This window comes from Ranitomeya imitator, chromosome 2 (assembly GCF_032444005.1).
Source record: "Ranitomeya imitator isolate aRanImi1 chromosome 2, aRanImi1.pri, whole genome shotgun sequence".
NCBI classification, from domain to species: domain Eukaryota; kingdom Metazoa; phylum Chordata; class Amphibia; order Anura; family Dendrobatidae; genus Ranitomeya; species Ranitomeya imitator.
The window spans coordinates 439,082,145-439,101,062 of NC_091283.1; positions in this window are offsets into that span (position 1 = coordinate 439,082,145).

The window sequence follows — 18,918 nt, forward strand, 5'->3', positions numbered from 1 at the left end:
CTCTCACCCCTCGCCAGTGTGTCTTTAACTTTGCTGCCCAATTAATCCAACTCCTGCTATTCCTCGTCCTCTCCCTTCTGCCAATCACTTTACTGGCTTCCAATCCATTAGCGAATCTAGTCTAAACTACTAACAATGACTTACAAGGTCATTCATAATCTGTTTTCCCAATATATCTCCAAATAAATCTCCTGATAACTCCCCACATCCAATTTCCAGTCCTCACAAGACCTCCTTCTATCCCCTTGCTATTGTTTCCTCTGAATATATTACACATTAATATAATTGAGGTGAATGATGACTTTTAATTTCACCTAGACTCAATTTTATCCTTCACCAAAACTGTTTAGTAGTATACATGCCAGTATCTTTTATGCTTGTTCCTAGATGTAAGGATTGTTACTGTATCTAATGTGTACTGTGTCTAATAAAAGTGATAAGCTAATTACTATCCACCACGTATAACTAAAATATCTTTGGTAGAAAATACAAGGTGATCTTCATTATGCTATAACAATCAGAATGTCTATAGTGAGATGTTGTACATGAAGATCCTTGATATGGAAGGTTATCTTTCATATCACTTATGCAAGATGAAACAGGCTTACATTTATCATAGAACCCTTCTCAACAGACCGGTCCTCCATTATCCTGTATAATATTGTAAGCCCTGCATTTAGGCATAGATCCTTATCAACTAACATTAGGATGCGTCTGGTATAATTATGTATGTCATGATTCTCAACGAGAACATAATCAATTTATTATAGAAAAATTTCCCATTAATATTAGAAATGGCGAAACCTCGGGGATTACAAAATTCATATTTTACCTCAAAAGTCTAAAGCAGCCGAGAAAATCTGAAAGACGCTCCTTCAAACCACCAGATTTATGCTGCTACAAATCTCGGCGCTGCTTATTATTCATTTAAATATTTATTACAAGTTATTTTATAAGATTTATCGGCATAAATCAGCTTAAAATTCCTGGAAGTGTGCAGGCAAATGGAGATGTTAAGTCCATCAGGGGTCGCTCATTGTGATTTTATCTTCTGACCAGGTCAGCAGCAACTGTCAGTAATAATCTCTGCCCAGGAATATTTATCACTATGAGTGTGATTGTTAAGAAAACATCTTCCATGAATCATTCACTTTATATTTTGTGGGCAGTGGCTACCAAACTCTTGTACAAGGCTTCAGGATATTTTTTGGTTTCCGCTGTTTTATTTGTCCATGCCCAGTTTGACTTTTCAGAATAAGTGGTGTATGCACAAGAGGAATAACACTTCTTATGGCCTTTATATGACTATTATTCTGTATTTTTCACCATTTTTAACCTGTGCCTATATCTGTTATTTTTCGGTTCTCCTGTCTCTATATAGCAAATATTCAGAAGAAGCATCCAGCACTGGGTGAAAAAACACATACTAGAAAAACACTGGAAAGCCGCACTCTGTTTATGGCTATGTGCCCATGTTGCAAATTTCTGTGCGGATTTTTCCACTCAGTTTTTTAAAAGTCTGCAGGTAAAACGCAGTGCATTTTACTTGCGGATTACCCACGGATTTACAGTGGATTTTTAGCGTTTTTTGTGTGGATTTCCACTGCGTTTTAACACCTGTGAATTCGTATTGAAGTGCAGGTGTAAAACGCTGCCGAATCCGCACAAAGAATTGACATGCTGCGAAAAAAAAACACAGTGTTTCCACGCTGTACTGCATGTGCACTGCGGATTTTGTTTTCCATAGGTGCATGACAGCGCGGCAAACACCCGTTCTGATTAGCGGTAAAATCATTACTGCCGGTCAGACAGCCGCAGTTCCCACAATTTGCTTAAAATTCGGCTGTTCGAGTTTCTGTTCGATAACTGTTCGTTCACCAAAAGCCTCGCTTGATTTGCACATTAAAACTGTTTATCATTGTTAATAGACTGTTTCAGTGTATACTGGGTGGGGAGGCGGGGGATAGATCTGTGCTGAAATAACGCCGATCTCCATTTTATTTTCCCGCATTTACAGTGGGGCGGTGCAGTCTCTCAGCCTATCAGCAGTGCACACACACACAGCAATGTGCATGTGATGCACACAAGCAAGGACATGTGTCATTGGCAGTGTATGTCACATGTCCTTGCCCTATAAGAACCAGCCATTTGCCCCGTCGCAAACATTTCCTCACTGCTGCAGCTTAGTGATAGACGGCACCGCTGCTGCTGTGGGCGCTATACAGACTAATAGTGTTTTTTTGGAGTGAATTGTCAGAGAGATAGGTTTAGGGAGTCGGGAGAAGTAGGGACTAGTTGTATTATCAGTCATTTTCAGGGTAGGTTACAGCAGTTCATAGCACTGTTTGCCAGGCAGGTCTGTGCCAGTGCTGTGCAAGTGTTTTGTCACAGCATTTAGTGTAATCTAGCTCAGCCAATCCTTTTGGGCTAGTAGCATTGTCTGATAGTCATCTGAGTAGCCCGCCTGTAAAGCTAGCTACACCGCCTGTGTATCTCAATTTTTACTGCATCTAACCCAGTTAATAGTTTTCGGCCTAGGAGCAGTGTCTGCACTTCAGCAGATTAGCCCGCATGTGAAACTAACTACACCGCCTGTGTATCTCTATTTTCACTGCATCTAATCCAGTTAATAGTTTAGGGCCTAGGAGCAGTGTCTGCACGTCAGCAGAGTAGCCCGCCTGTGAAACTAACTACACCGCCTGTGTATCTCTATTTTCACTGCATCTAATCCAGTTAATAGTTTAGGGCCTAGGATCAGTGTCTGCACGTCAGCAGAGTAGCCCACCTGTGAAACAAACTATACTGCCTGTGTATCTCTATTTTCACTGCATCTAATCCAGTTAATAGTTTTGAGCCTAGGAGCAGTGTCTGCACGTCAGCAGAGTAGCCCGACTATGAAACTAACTACACTGCCTGTGTATCTCTATTTTCACTGTATCTAATCCAGTTAATAGTTTTGGGCCTAGTACCACAGTTTGGCCACTCAGTTCTGCTCGGTTTTCATCCATCGGTTGTTGTGCCAACAACTACAGATACAGAGTTGCCAATTAATTAAGCACTAAAATGGGTGGCAAAAGGCCTGCTGCTGGTGGAAAGGGGAATAGTCATGTTGGAAAGGGAAAAAAAGGTTGTGTCCGTGGGGTAGGTGGTAAAGCAACAGTAACATCTGCAGAAGAAAGACCGTCTTCCAGCCAAAGAAAGATGTCTACTTCTTTTCGTGGACAATCTGATATGATCCCATTCTTATAACCATCGCTACAAGCATCACCAAAAACTCCAGATGAGGCACAAAAACATCAGGTGCTTGAACGGATATCAAGAGCTCGTTCAAGTGGGCTCTCCTCCATGTCAACCTCAACATCACAACTTCTCCAGTCCTCAGAGTTGTTACCCCAATCGCACTTGCTTCCTCACAGCTCCCAAGTCTCCAGCTGCTCATCTGAGCATGGGGTAACACACATGGTTGAGTCTGTAGAGCTGTTTATGCATACTATAGCCTGGGAATCAGAGGTCTGCTCCAGAGCTTCTGTGAATCCAGACGAGGAAATAATCTGCACTGATGCCCAGAATCTTTGTGAGTAGGATCCAGGCCCAGATGAAGAAGGTTCTGAGCATAATGTAGACCCTCATTCCCAAACTGTAACTCCTGTTGGTGTAGACAATAAGGAAGATGATGATGAGACTGAGATACCTGATTGGAACGAAAACTTGACTTTTTGGTCGGGGCAGGAAGAGGTTGGCTCTGAGGACAACGGGTGTGAGAACACACAGGATGATGATGACGAGGTTGTAGACCCCACTTACTGTCAACCCCCATTCCCCAGTCCATGAGGTCAGCAGAGGAGGTGGAGGAGGAAGCTAGTGACGAATCTGACAATGAGGTAATGGTGCGCCTTCCTGGACAGAGACGGAGTATTGGAAGCACGTCAACAACTGCATCCTCAACCCCAACTGTGCCTCAGACCAGAAGCTGTAGTGGCTCTTCAGGTCGCACGGGCTCTAAGCTTTGCATAGCCTGCGCATATTTTGACATCGCAAAGGATGACCCAACTCATGTTGTCTGTAAGATTTGTCAACAAAATCTCAGTAGAGGCCAAAAAATCACTCGCTCGAGTACTTCATGCATGAACCGTCACATGGATATGAGGCATAAGTTGCAGTGGGAAGCTCACTGTGCTACAATGCGGCCTAGTGGGCCGGGTCAACCACCCTCTGCCCCATCAAGTACATCCGCATCGTCTTCATCTTCTGTGACTGTGGGGACAGCAGTCACACATGGTTTTGGATGCAGACCTTACACTTCTTTACCCGCAACAGCCAGTGTGATTGGCAGGTCATCAGGACATTTGCAAGTGGAAACAACTGCTGGTGTTGAGCGCTCTCCGACATCGACACCACATTTTGATCAAGGCAACATAACATCTCCATTTGCACCTTCCTCACAGACCAGCAGTTTGCCGGGGACACCCTACTCAACTTCATCTAAGCACGGCAGCAAGCCCTCAGACCCTCAGATGTGGACAAGTAAAAGACCATTTCCTCCTAGCCATGACAAAGCTAAGAGGTTGAATTTCTCCATCTGCAAGCTGTTGGCTACAGAAATGCTGCCTTTCCGCCTGGTGGACACAGAGGATTTTCGAGACCTTATGTCCATCGCAGTGCCCCAGTACCAGATGCCCAGTCACCACTACTTCTCAAAGAAAGCTGTGCCTGCACTACACCAGCATGTCGCACACAACATCACCGCTTCCTTGAGAAACTCTGTGTGTGACAGGGTGCATTTCACCACAGACACTTGGACGAGTAGACATGGACAGGGGCATTACATGTCAGTGACTGGGCACTAGGTAACTACGGCGACATCAGGGGAAGAGGCTACTGTCCAAGTCTTGCCGTCCCCACGAGTTGCTCGTCGATCCTCTGTATCTAGAAGTTCCTCCACTGATTCTGCCTCCTCAACCTCCTCTCGGTCCTCCACCTGCACCCAAAGCCTCTCTGGTAATGCCACCCCCGTTGTAACTGCGCAGAAGGAATCCTGCACACCTCCTCACTATGCTGTCACCAGGGCTCAAAGGCATCAGGCAGTGTTTACATTGAAATGTCTGGGAAATGTGAGTCACACAGCTGAGGAGTAGTGGTCAGCTATGGAGACCGAGTTCCATCAATGGTTATCTTCACTCAACCTGCAGCCAGGGAAGGCTGTGCGACAATGCTGCAAACCTGGGTGCGGCCCTTCACCGGGGCAATGTCACACACGTGCCTTGTTTGGCTCACATTTTGAGCCTGGTTGCCCAGCAATTTTTATCCCACTATCCTGGACTAGATGGGCTTCTGCAGAGGGCACGGTCGCTGTGTGCTCACTTCCGCCGTTCGCATCCCGCAGCTCGACGACTTGCATCTCTACAGAAGTTGTTGGGCCTGCCAGTTCACCGGCTGAAATGCAAAGTACCCACACGGTGGAATTCAACTCTGCACATGTTGCAGTGACTGTGGCAGCACCGACAAGCCCTGGTGCAATATGTTATGACGTATAGCCTGGGCCAACGAGATCAAGAGGTGGGGCAAATCACGCTGCAGGAGTGGTCTCAGATCAGAGACCTATGCACCCTTCTGCACAGTTTTGAAATAGCGATGAAGATGTTTAGTGCTGATGATGCCATTGTCAGCATGACCATTTTAGTGATTTACATGCTGGAGCACACCTTACACAATGTTCGGAGTCAGGTGGTGGAACAATAGGAGGAGGAGGAGGAACAGGAGGAGTCGTATGCAGAAGGGATCATATCTCCAAGGTCAAGAAGGTTGGCAGCACCAAGTCGGCTGGCATTGGAGGCTGAGGGAGAGGGATTACCGATGGCGTATGGTAGCAGCCAAACTATTGAGGAAGGTGCAGGAGGCGAGGAAGAAGTGGAGGACGAACTGGCGCTGGGCATGGAAGACTCATCAGATGAGGGAGACCTTGATCAAATTTCTGTTGTGCGAGGTTGGGGGGAGAGGGCAGACGAAGGAAGCATGATTCTCACCTCGCCACCACCAAGACAACAAGGACTTGGTCCTCCTGGATTCGCAAGACACATGAGTGCCTTCTTGCTGCACTACTTGCAACATGACCCTCGGATTGTCAGAATCCGAAGTAATGCCGACTACTGGGTTGCCACACTCTTAGATCCCCAGTACAAAAGCAAATTTGGCAAAATAATTACTGCCATAGAAAGGGATTCACGCATGCAGGAGTATCAGCAGAGACTTACAGAATCTAACATCTGCTTTTCCACAAAACACCCGTGGTGCACGTAGTGAATCTCTGAGTTCTAAATTGCCAAACGTGGGACTATCGAGTCATCACTCAAACCGTAACAGTAACATCGTATCTGGTGGTAACAGCAATTTTTTCCAATCGTTTCAAGATTTTTTTAGACCATCCTTTGCAAGAGACAAGAAATCTGACGCACAGCCAACGCCTAGAGAGGATGGTACAAGAGTATCTCCAAGTTAACATCGATGCCATGACTGTGGAACTGGACCCTTGCTCATTTTGGGCTTCCAATCTTGAAAAATGGCCTGAGCTCACCACTCACGCCTTGGAGATCTTGTTGTGCCCTGCAGCCAGTGTTCCCTCTGAACGTGTGTTCAGCGCTGCTGGTAGTGTGCTGACAGATAAGCGCACGCGGCTGTCCAGTGACAATGTAGACAGACTAACGTTCATCAAGATGAACAAATCCTGGATCCGCAAGGACTATTCTACCCCTGTGTCATCTTGGGGAGACTAAAAGCTTGATGATTTTTGACCACTTAAGTGATGTCTGTGGCTGAATTTTTGGAAAAAATGGAGACTCTTTTATTTAGTCCCCTTGCTGAGTTTTACATGACGTTGCCATCGTCAATTCCAGGTGGGTGGGGTCATCTGCAGAGTTGTTTACTCATACTATGGCCTGGAATTCAGAGGTCTGCTCCAATTTTTCCAAATTTTTTATCCCACTATCCTGGACTAGATGGGCTTCTGCAGAGGGCACGGTCGCTGTGTGCTCACTTCCGCCGTTCGCATCCCGCAGCTCGACGACTTGCATCTCTACAGAAGTTGTTGGGCCTGCCAGTTCACCGGCTGAAATGCAATGTACCCACACGGTGGAATTCAACTCTGCACATGTTGCAGTGACTGTGGCAGCACCGACAAGCAAATCCTGGATCCGCAAGGAAGGAAGCACAAAATACATTATGCAGATGAATTGATCTTGTTGTTAACACAAAGCGTGAACTGATAATTCCTCTCTGCTCATCTGATCCATGTATCCTAGTGTCCTGCACAAGATTACTGCATTATCTATCTCGCATCAATGTATCTTTCTCAAATCCAGTTATTGCACATTTGTTTATAATTTCCAAAAATTTGGAAGCTTCAGTGTCTGCTAGTTAGCAGAGTAGCCCAGCCACCCACCGCCTGTTTACCTAAGTACTATTTTTAACGGCATCTGGCCCAGGAAATCCTATTGAGCCTAGTAGAATTTAGTGCTACTCAGCAGCATACCTCACCCATGAAGCAAGCTACACCGCCTGTTTACCTAAGTACTATTTTGTAATGGCATCTAGCCCAGGAAATCCTTTTGGGCCTAGTAGAATTTAGTGCTACTCAGCAGCGTACACCACCCATGAAGCAAGCTACACTGCCTGTTTACCTAAGTACTATTTTTTAACGGCATCTGGCCCAGGAAATCCTTTGGGGCCTAGTAGCAATTTCTGCTACTCAGCAGAGTACCCCACCCATGAAGCAAGCTACACCGCCTTCTTCCATTCTCAATCTAACCCCTCGGCTCTGTTGTGTCCACTCTCCCTCCAGCTCTCTCCTTCTCACAGGTGGACTACTGCGTGTTTTCACACTGTGGCGAATCTTTTGGGCCCAGGCATAAGAAGTCGTCGAGGTAATGGATAATATGTGCCGCCTTACAAACGTCCATGACGACACATTCGAGGAAGCAACTAAATGCCTCAAATAGTGAGCAGGATATAGAGCACCCCATGGGCAAACAGCGATCTATGTAGTATGCTCCTTCACAGAAGCAGCCCAATGGGAAGACACTATTCGGAGGCACAGGTAGTAACCGGAACGCCCCCTCAATGTCTGCTTTGGCCATTAGGGTGCCCCTTAGCAACTTCTTGACCCACCTGATTGCCTCGTCAAAGGAGGTACAGTACATAGTACTGTACTTCTGCATCAATGTTGTCATTTACTGACCTGCCTCTTGGATATGACAAATGGTGGATTAGTCTGAATGTATTGGGGTCATTTTTTGGCACAACTCCCAACGGGGGTACCACTACGTCTTCTAAGGAAAGTGATCTGAATGGACCCACCACCATTCTACCTAAAGATATTTCTTTTTTTCTTTTTTTGTCAAGATGTCTGGGAGTTGGTAGAGTGAGTTTAGATTTTTACTCCAGCCTTTCTTGATTTTAGAAGGGCATTACATGCCTATATCTGTGTCTCCTCCTCCTTTTACTCCTTGACCTCTTTTCTTTTCACATGACTATATGTAGTTGTGACTTTTCCATGTGTTTGTTAAGTCTTCTGAGCAGTTTGTCAGCTTTTGGACACCTTTTAAGGTGTTTTCTATGTGTTTTCCATGTGTTTGTATGTGTTTGTGTTTGCCTGCCATTGGTTTCAATGGGGTTCGACGGTGTTCGTCGAACGTTAAACGAACATTTCGTTGAACACGCCCATGTTCGATGAACCAAACCAAACCCGAACACTAAGGAGGTGGCTCAACACTAGTTATCAAGGATAGAGGGGTCCCCACTCAGATTTTTTTAATTATTTAAATACATAATACAAATACATAATATTTTTATGTCACCTTTGTATTGTCCAGTGACATCAAGGATACGGATTATCCTATCCATTACTAATCCTATAGTTGTATTGTAAATAAACACACAGCCAGTGTTTATTTAAAAATAACAAACACAGTTATACTCACATAACGCCCATTCCACTGAATCCCTCATCTCCTGTAATAAAGCAAAAATAAAAAACAACAATATCCCTCACCTGTCCGTCATTCTGTCCCACGCCATAATCCATGTCTGGAGGATGAACAGTTTTCAAACTGGACAATGTAAGATGCGACCATCCAGGCTGAGAACCACTGGGAAATGAGCTGCTGCAAGCGCAGCACCAGTGACCACCGGTGACGTCACTGAGGTGAGGACAGGTAAGGGATTTGATTGGTTTTAATTTTTATTACAGAAGACGAGGGATACAGTGGAATTTATACCTCCGATCACAGATGCGTGCTCACGGTGGCTTTTGACTGCATGGGAAATGTGGCTGTCTGATCAGCGGTGATGATTTTACTGCCGATCAGAAACTGCATTTGCTGGTGTAGTCCGTGTTCGTTGTCCATGCCTGAACGATAGATGCTTGGTACGGACGCCGAACTTTACTGTTCGGGTTCGCCCATTTCTACCCAAGAACTATAGTCCAGAAAGTGGCATCTTCCCCATACTCTAGGTATAGTTCCCCTTCTCCTGTGCCAAGCCTTTCTGTAAATGTTAGCAAACTTCCTTAGTCACCATAAAATTAATCTGATGTAAAGAAGTTCATAGATGACATGGAGAAGGGGAGGAGGGGGATGCAACTGCAGCATTTTTTTTATCAAAGTTAAATAGAGGAAGAGGCGGTAGGAGAACACAGGAACATTACACCAGGAGCCGCTTGCCCTCTAAGTAAGTATAGAAAGAGGAAAGCAACACATCAAAGAGAGATACCACAAATCTACAGGCCACACACACCACTCCTAGCTGCATAGCAGGAACTGGAATTTGTTTTAACCCCTCTATGATTAACATAATTACAACTATATGTTGTAGAATGAGGTTTAAACTTTTTTTTTTTTACATGAAATGCACTTCACCATGAATTTCACATATATTTTGGAAGGAGCGAGGGGTGAATCATAAAAGTTAATGCAGGTCAGGGAGCAGTGACGGGATGTTGCCAATTAGAAAAGTGATGAGGCTGTAGATCAGTTTGGAAGCACAAAATACATTATGCAGATGAATTGATCTTGTTGTTAACACAAAGGGTGAACTGATAATTCCTCTCTGCTCATCTGATCCATGTATCCTAGTGTCCTGCACAAGATTACTGCATTATCTATCTTGCATGAATTTATCTTTCTCAAATCCAGTTATTGCACATTTATTTATAATTTCCAAAAATTTGCAAATTCTAGTAAATCCTAAATGTTTGGCTTTGTTTTAAAGAAATCCAGCAATATGGTGCTCAGACGTCCTCCACTTTCCTAGATTTAAATGGGATAGAAAGAATTTAACCCCTTAGTGACAGAGCCAATTTGGTACTTAATGACCGAGCCAATTTTTGCAATTCTGACCACTGTCACTTTATGAGGTTATAACTCTGGAACGCTTCAACGGATCCCGCTGATTCTGAGAATGTTTTTTCGTGACATATTGTACTTCATGTTATTGGTAACATTTCTTCAATATTACTTGCGATTATTTATGAAAAAAATGAAAATATGGCGAAAATTTTTAAAATTTTGCAATTTTCAAACTTTGTGTTTTTATGCCCTTAAATCAGAGAGATATGTCACGAAAAATAGTTAATAAATAACATTTCCCACATGTCTACTTTACATCAGCACAATTTTGGAAACAAAATTTTTTTTTTAAGGAGTTATAAGGGTTAAAAGTTGACCAGCAATTTCTCATTTTTACAACACCATTTTTTTTTAGGGACCACATCACATTTGAAGTCATTTTGAGGGGTCTATATGATAGAAAATACCCAAGTGTGACACCATTCTAAAAACTACACCCCTCAAGGTTCTCAAAACCACATTCAAGAAGTTTATTAACCCTTTACGTGCTTCACAGGAACTGAAACAATGTGGAAGGAAAAAATGAACATTTAACTTTTTTTTGCAAACATCTTAATTCAGAAGCATTTTTTTTTGGTTTATGTAACCATAAATTTTGTTATGCAATTTCTCCTGAATACGCCAATACCCCATATGTGGGGGTAAACCACTTTTTGGGCGCACCGCAGAACTTAGAAGTGAAGGAGCGCCGTTTGACTTTTTCAATGCAGAATTGGCTTGAATTGAGATCAGACGCCATGTCACGTTTAGAGAGCCCCTGATGTGCCTAAACAGTGGAAACTCCCCACAAGTGACACCATTTTGGAAACTAGACCCCTTAAGGAACTTATCTAGATGTGTGGTGAGCACTTTGAACCCCCAAGTGCTTCACAGAAGTTTATAACGTAGAGCCGTGAAAATAAAAAATCGCTTTTGTTTACACAAAAATGATTTTTTCGCCCACAAATTCTTATTTTCACAAGGGTAACAGGAGAAATTAGACCACAAAAGTTGTTGTGCGATTTCTCCTGAATACGTCGATACCCCATATGTGAGGGTAAACCACTGTTTGGGCGCACCGCAGAGCTTGGAAGTGAAGGAGCGCCGTTTTACTTTTTCAATGTAGAATTGGCTGGAATTGAGATTGGACCCCATGTCGCGTTTGGAGAGCCTCTGATGTGCCTAAACAGTGGAAACCCCCCACAAGTGACCCCATTTTGGAAACTAGACCCCTTAAGGAACATATCTAGATGTGTGGTGAGCACTTTGAACCCCCATGTGCTTCACAGAAGTTTATAATGTAGAGCCGTGAAAAAAAAAATCACATTTTTTCTACAAAAATGATTTTTTGCCCACAAATTTTTATTTTCACAAGGGTAACAGGAGAAATTAGACCATTAAAGTTGTTGTGCAATTTCTCCTGAGTACGTCGATACCCAATATGTGGGGGTAAACCACTGTTTGGGCGCACCGCAGAGCTTGGAAGAGAAGGAGTGCCGTTTTACTTTTTCAATGTAGAATTCGCTGGAATTGAGATCGGACGCCATGTCGCGTTTGGAGAGCCCCTGATGTGCCTAAACAGTAGAAATCCCCCACAAGTGACCCTATTTTGGAAACTAGACCCCCCATGGAACTTATCTAGATGTGTGGTGAGAACTTTGAATGCCCAAGTGCTTCACAGAAGTTTAGAATGCAGAGTCGTGAAAATAAAAAATATTTTTTTTTCCACAAAAAAGATATTGTAGCCCCCAAGTTTTTATTTTCACAAGGGTAACAGGAGAAATTGGACTGCAATAGTTGTTGTCCAATTTATCCCGAGTACGCTGATGTGCCATATGTGGGGGTAAACCACTGTTTGGGCGCATGGCAGAGCTCGGAAGGGAAGGAGCGCCTTTTTGGAATGCAGACTTTGATAGAATGGTCTGTGGGCATTATGTTGCGATTGCAGAGCCCCTGATGTACCTAAACTGTAGTAACCCCCCACAAGTGACCCCATTTTGGAAACTAGACCCCCCCAAGGAACTTATCTAGATGTGTGGTGAGAACTTTGAAAGCCCAAGTGCTTCACAGAAGTTTAGAATGCAGAGTCGTGAAAATAAAAAATATTTTTTTTTTCACAAAAAAGATATTGTAGCCCCCAAGTTTTTATTTTCACAAGGGTAACAAGAGAAATTGGACCCCAGATGTTGTTGTCCAATTTATCCCGAGTACGCTGATGCCCCATATGTGGGGGTAACCCACTGTTTGGGCGCACGGCAGAGCTCAGAAGGGAGGGAGCACCATTTGACTTTTTGAGCGCAAAATTGGCTGTCGTGTTTGGAGACCCCCTGATGTACCTAAACAGTGGAAACCCCCCAATTCTAGCTCCAACCCTAACCCCAACACACCCCTAACCCTAATCCCAACCTCATCCATAATCCTAATCACTAACCCTAACCATAATCACAACCCTTACCCCAAAACAACCCTAATGTCAACCCTAACCATAACCCTAATCAAAACCCTAAATCCAACACACCCCTAATCCTAATCTCAACCCTAACCTCAAACCTAACCCTAATCCCAATACACCCCTAATCACAACCCTAACCTTAACCCTAATCCCAAACCTAACCCTAATCCCAAGCGTAACCCTAATGCCAACCCTAACCCTAATACCAACCCTAATCCAAACCCTAACCCTAATCCCAGCTCTAACCCTAACTTTAGCCCCAACCCTAGCCCTAACTTTAGCCCCAACCCTAACCCTAAGGCTACTTTCACACTTGCGTCGTTTGGCATTCCGTCGCAATCCGTCGTTTTGGACAAGAAACGGATCCTGCAAATGTGCCCGCAGGATGCGTTTTTTGCCCATAGACTTGTATTGCCGACGGATCGTGACGGATGGCCACACGTCGCGTCCGTCGTGCACTGGATCAGTTGTGTTTTGGCGGACCGTCGGCACAAAAAAAGTTCAATGAAACGTTTTTTTGTACGTCGCATCTGCCATTTCTGACCGCGCATGCGTGGCCGTAACTCCGCCCCCTCCTCCCCAGGACATAGATTGGGCAGCGGATGCGTTGAAAAACTACAGCTGCTGCCCACGTTGTGCACAATTTTCACAACGTGCGTCGGTATGTCGGGCCGACGCATTGCGACGGCCCCGTACCGACGTAAGTGTGAAAGAAGCCTAACCCTAAATTTAGCCCCAACCCTAACCCTAAATTTAGCCCCAACCCTAGCCCTAACCCTAGCCCTAACCCTAACCCTAACCCTAACCCTAATTTTAGCCCCAACTGCTGTTCTCCCGCCATGTTCTTCTGCCGGCGGCCAGGAGGAGCAGCAAGAGGATCCAGGGACACAGGTGAGTATTGTAGGGTCCCCGAATCCCCCTATTTCTCTGTCCTCTAATGTGCGATCACATCAAAGGACAGAGAATTACACAATTTTTTTTTTTTTTGCGGTCGCCGGTAAACAGTTAATTACCGGCGATCGCAAAACAGGGGTCGGTAAAACCGACCCCGATCATACTCTTTGGGGTCTCGGCTACCCCCGGCAGCCGAGACCCCAAAGATATTCCCGGTGCCGGCCGGCAGGCGCACTGCGCATGCACCCGCCATTTTGAAGATAGCGGCGCCCACTGGGAGACACGAGGAGCATCGGGGGAGCTAGGTGAGTATTGGGGGGCCACCTGGGACCCCTTTTCTCTGTCCTCCGATGTGCGATCACATCGGAGGACAGAGAAATTAAAAAGAGATCGCTTTATTTATTTTTTTTTTGCGATCGCCGGTAAACGGTTAATTACCGGCGATCGCAAATGCGGGGTGGGTTAAAAAAACCCCGAATCATGTTCTCTGGGGTCTCGGCTACCCCCGGCAGCCGAGACCCCGGAGAAAATTGGCCTCTGGGGGGCGCTATTGACTTTTTCCACAGCGCCGTTAATTAACGGCGCTGTGGTTTAAGTACCCTTAGCGGCCGCCGTTAAAAGGCTTATCGGCGGTCGCTAAGGGGTTAAAAAATATATATATTTATATAATTGCTTTAAATTGTCTGCCATCCACTTCCGTCTGGACGTCCTCGATTTCCACAATCCGCCGCGCCGCACCGGAAGTACACCGACCGCCATATTGGAATACCCAAGTGATGGGTATTCCAATATGGCACCCGCTGTGGTACCAGGCCCTTGCACAGTACCACCAGCTGGTCATTGCCGGACCTTCTAGGTTGGCGGGGGAGGGTGAGCAGTAGCTGTCCATCATACTCACCTGCTCCCGGCGTGTCTCTGCATGTCCCTGCTTCTCCAGCGCCAACAGCTTCTTCCTGTGTTTAGCAGTAGGATGTGACCGCTGAACATAGAAGAAGCTGCCGGCTCCCGGAGACCATCTGTCAGTGAGAAGCTGCCAGGGACCGCACCTGGAGCAGGTGAGTATAACGGGAAGGGTGAGCATTCCAATATTCACCTGTCCCCGTTCCACCGCAGCGTGTCACTCCATCCTCTGCCTGTGACGTTCAGGTCAGAGGATGCGATGACATGTTTATTGTTTATTGTGCACGCCGCCCTCTGCCAGTCACTGCAGAGGACGCGGAAGATGGAGCGACGGAACAGGGACAGGTAAATATCGCAAGTGCCTGGGGCCTGCTCAGGACAAGAGGTGAGCATCTTATGGGGCCATAATCAACCATTATGCAGCATTATATGTAGCAGTTTCGATACAGCATCTTAGGCCTCTTTCACACTTCTGTTTTTTACAATCTGTCACAATCCGTCAAAATGTTGAAAAGACGGATCCGTCGAGGCTATGTGCATACGTTGTGTATGGGTCTTCGCCACAATTATCCGTGAGAAAACGTATACACAATACAACCCAGGTTAAAAATAATTTTAAAAAAAGCCCGATAGTGTTACCTTTTGGCGACCGCCGCAGCCTTCCCGCGGCCTTCCCTATGCTCGCGATGCTGCCGGCAGCTCCCGTTCCCAGTACTGCCTTGCAAGACAATGACCTGTGATGATGTGCTGTTGTGCAAATGGAATAGACAACAGATGGAAATTATTGGCAAATATCAAGACACACTCAATAAAGGAGTGGTTCTGCAGGTGGGGACCACAGACCACATCTCAGTACCAATGCTTTCTGGCTGATGTTTTGGTCACTTTTGAATGTTGGTTGTGCTTTCACACTCGTGGTAGCATGAGAGGGACTCTAAAACCCACACAAGTGGCTCAAGTAGTGCAGCTCATCCAGGGTGGCACATGAATGGGAGCTGTGGCAAGAAGTTTTGCTGTGTCTGTCAGCGTAGTGTTCAAAGGCTGGAGGTGCTACCAGGTGACAGGCCAGTACACCAGGAAACGTGGAGGGGGCCGTAGGAGGGCAACAACCCAGCAGCAGGACCGCTATCTTAGCCTTTGTGCAAGGAGGAACAAGAGGAGCACTGCCAGAGCCCTGCAAAATGACATCCAGCAGGCCACAAATGTGCATGTGTCTGCACAAAGGGTTAGAAACCGACTCCATGAGAATGGAATGAGTGCCCAACATCCACAGATGGGGGTTGTGCTCACAGCCCAACACCGTGCAGGACGCTTGACATTTGCCACAGAGCACCAGGATTGGCAAATTCGCCACTGGTGCCCTGTGCTCTTCACAGATGAAAGCAGGTTCACACTGACCACATGTGACAGACGTGGCAGAGTCTGGAGACGCCGTGGAGAGTGATCTGCTGCCTGCAACATCCTTCAGCATGACCGGTTTGGCAGTGGGTCAGTAATGGTGGGGGGTGGCATTTCTTTGGAGGGTCGCATTGCTCTCCATGTGCTCACCAGAGGTAGCCTGACTGCCATTAGGTACCGAGATGAGATCCTCAGACCCCTTGTGAGACCATATGCTTGGTGCGGTTGGCCCTGGGTTCCTCCTAATGCAGGACAATGCCAGATGTGGTTGGAGTGTGGCAGCAGTTCCAGCAAGATGAAGGCCATGAAGCTATGGACTGGCCCGCCCGTTCCCCACCCTGAATCTGATTGAACACATCTGGGACATCATGTCTCGCACCATCCACCAACGTCACGTTGCACCACAGACTGTCCAGGAGTTGGCGGATGCTTTAGTCCAGGTCTGGGAGGAGATCCCTCAGGAGACCATCCGCTGCTATTGTAGGGAGATCATACAGGCACGTGTAGGTCAAAAACACTACTGAGCATCATTTCCTTGTCTTGAGGCATTTCCACTGAAGTTGGATCAGCCTGTAACTTTATTTTCCACATAGATTTTGAGCATCATGCCAACTCCAGACCTCCGTGAGATCTTAGTTGTGATTTACATTGATAATTTTTAGTTTTTTTTTGTTCTCAACACATTCACAATGTAATGAATAAAGATTTATAACTAGAATATTTCATTCAGTGATATCTAGGATGTGGGATTTGGGATTTCACAACCACTGAGAGTTTAAGACTGCTGCAGACCCATGTGGAGATACAGAAACTATAAACGGAAAACAAATGGGTTAATCCTGCACTGCTATTGAAGAAGAAAAAAGAGATGTAGAATACAAATGTAAGTGGTTTATTGGTCAAGTGTTTCAAAGTTTTACAACTTCTTCATCGGGACTAACCACAAAATAGCTCCAATCAGCAACGGCAGAAATAAATAGACAAAGAGTTCAAATAAAGGCGCGTAAGAAACAGAGTCAACATGATCATATGACCACGAAGATCACATCGAAGAGTGAAGAGGAGACTGGAACTGGAGGGGGTGCCTTGGGGACTGAGTGGAAGACTAGTGGGTAACTGAGGCAACAGATAACCCAGGCTGAGACTAAAGACCATGCAGTTCAGAAACGCTTTGCCTGAAATTCATGCTGTTTCCCTCTATGCGTTGCTGTGTACCACTCAATTGCTCAAACAGAGCAATTCCTAATACTTGCATGGTCATTTCGAATAACGAGTATAATAGGAGTCAATGGGAAAATCTAAATTTTTTCCTAGAAGACCATACAAAAAGGTCTGGGGGCAGTTAAAATGTTGAAATGGATGGGAAAAGTGCTGAATGGAAGGAGAACAGCATGGGGAAGATCCCTGGAAGCATCTCTGCTGCTGAGAACAATGGTGTCACACTTTTACTCCACTTTAATGAGTGACAATAAAACATAGCTTTAGCAGAGCCTGATGCCACTTTGCTGGGGCAGTGCTGCAGAGTTTCAAGCTTCTGACTGATGTGGATAACATGCGTAGAGATAGCACATCAGAGATGGAGCATGAAGAGGAGCAGAAGGGGGTACAGTAACTGCTGTAGGAGCTGGAGAAAACCCTGATAAAAGTAGGGCCAGCAATCCTCAGTGTCGGGGGCACATGTGCGGTGCCATGGTGTGACTCAGCCCCAGCCTCTACAATGTTCACCCAGTGTGCAGTCAGTGAAATGTAGCCTCCCTGGCCACAAGCGCTTGTCCATGGGTCGGTCATTAAGTGGACAATGTAAGTAAGTAAGGTAGTAAGGCGATGTTCCTGGACACATACTGATACATATCTGATTTCATATCTAGCAAGCTTTGCTCAGGGTATTTTATCCATCCATCCATTTGTGTGCTGACCGCAAGTGTGAACAGATTCATATCTAGCAAGCTTTGCTCAGGGTATTTTATCCATCCATCCATTTGTGTGCTGACTAGTGTTGAGCATTCCGATACCGCAAGTATCGGGTATCGGCCGATATTTGCGGTATCGGAATTCCGATACCGAATTCCGATACTTCCCGCGTATCGGATACCGGAATCGGAAGTTCCCAGAATTCAAATTGAACGCAGCAGCCAATGAGGAATGAATGAAAGTGTGGGCACATCCTGTTTAGCATGGTGGGCATGTAAGTACTGGCAAGGCTGGGATTGGCTGCTGAAATGATGTCACTCTGCACTATAAAAAAGCGCTGCCGCCATTTTGCGCTCACTCTGCTGTGATTTCAGTTAGGGACAGGACGCTGTGTTCTAACTGAGGGCCAGTTGAGCTTGCTAATTGCTTTATTTTCCTTTCCAAAGGCTAATTTAGCAAAACGCTGTGTGTTCTTCACTGTTCACCTTGCTCTTGCCTTGCAGCGCTGTTTTAACAGCGTTCTGCAAGGTCTCTGTGTGTGTGTGTGTGTGCAGCTCACTCTGTAGTCTGTGTGCAGCCATATACCCGGTTGTATTCAGCTCAGGGGGGGTTCACACTGCCTCACACAGTTGTTCTTTTTTGCTCTTAGTGCAGCCTGCTGCACATTTTTTCTCAAATTTCCTATTAGTGTTTTTCCACCAGTCTCCAGCTCTATTGTGGAAAAACACTACATAGGATAACCTAGAGGGGGGTTTTAGGGCCTTGCAGTGCCGTTTACGGCTGTCTGCACGGTCTCCGTGTGAGCCCAGCTCGCCCTGCAGTCTGTGTGCAGCCATAGCCGGTTGGATTCAGCTCAGGGTTCGTTACTGGCTCATACCTTGAGAAAAATTTTCCTTTTTTTCAAATAGTGCAGCCTGTTTAAAATTTGAAAAAAAAAATTCCTATTAGTGTCTTTCCACTCGTATCCAGCTAAATAGTGGAAAAACA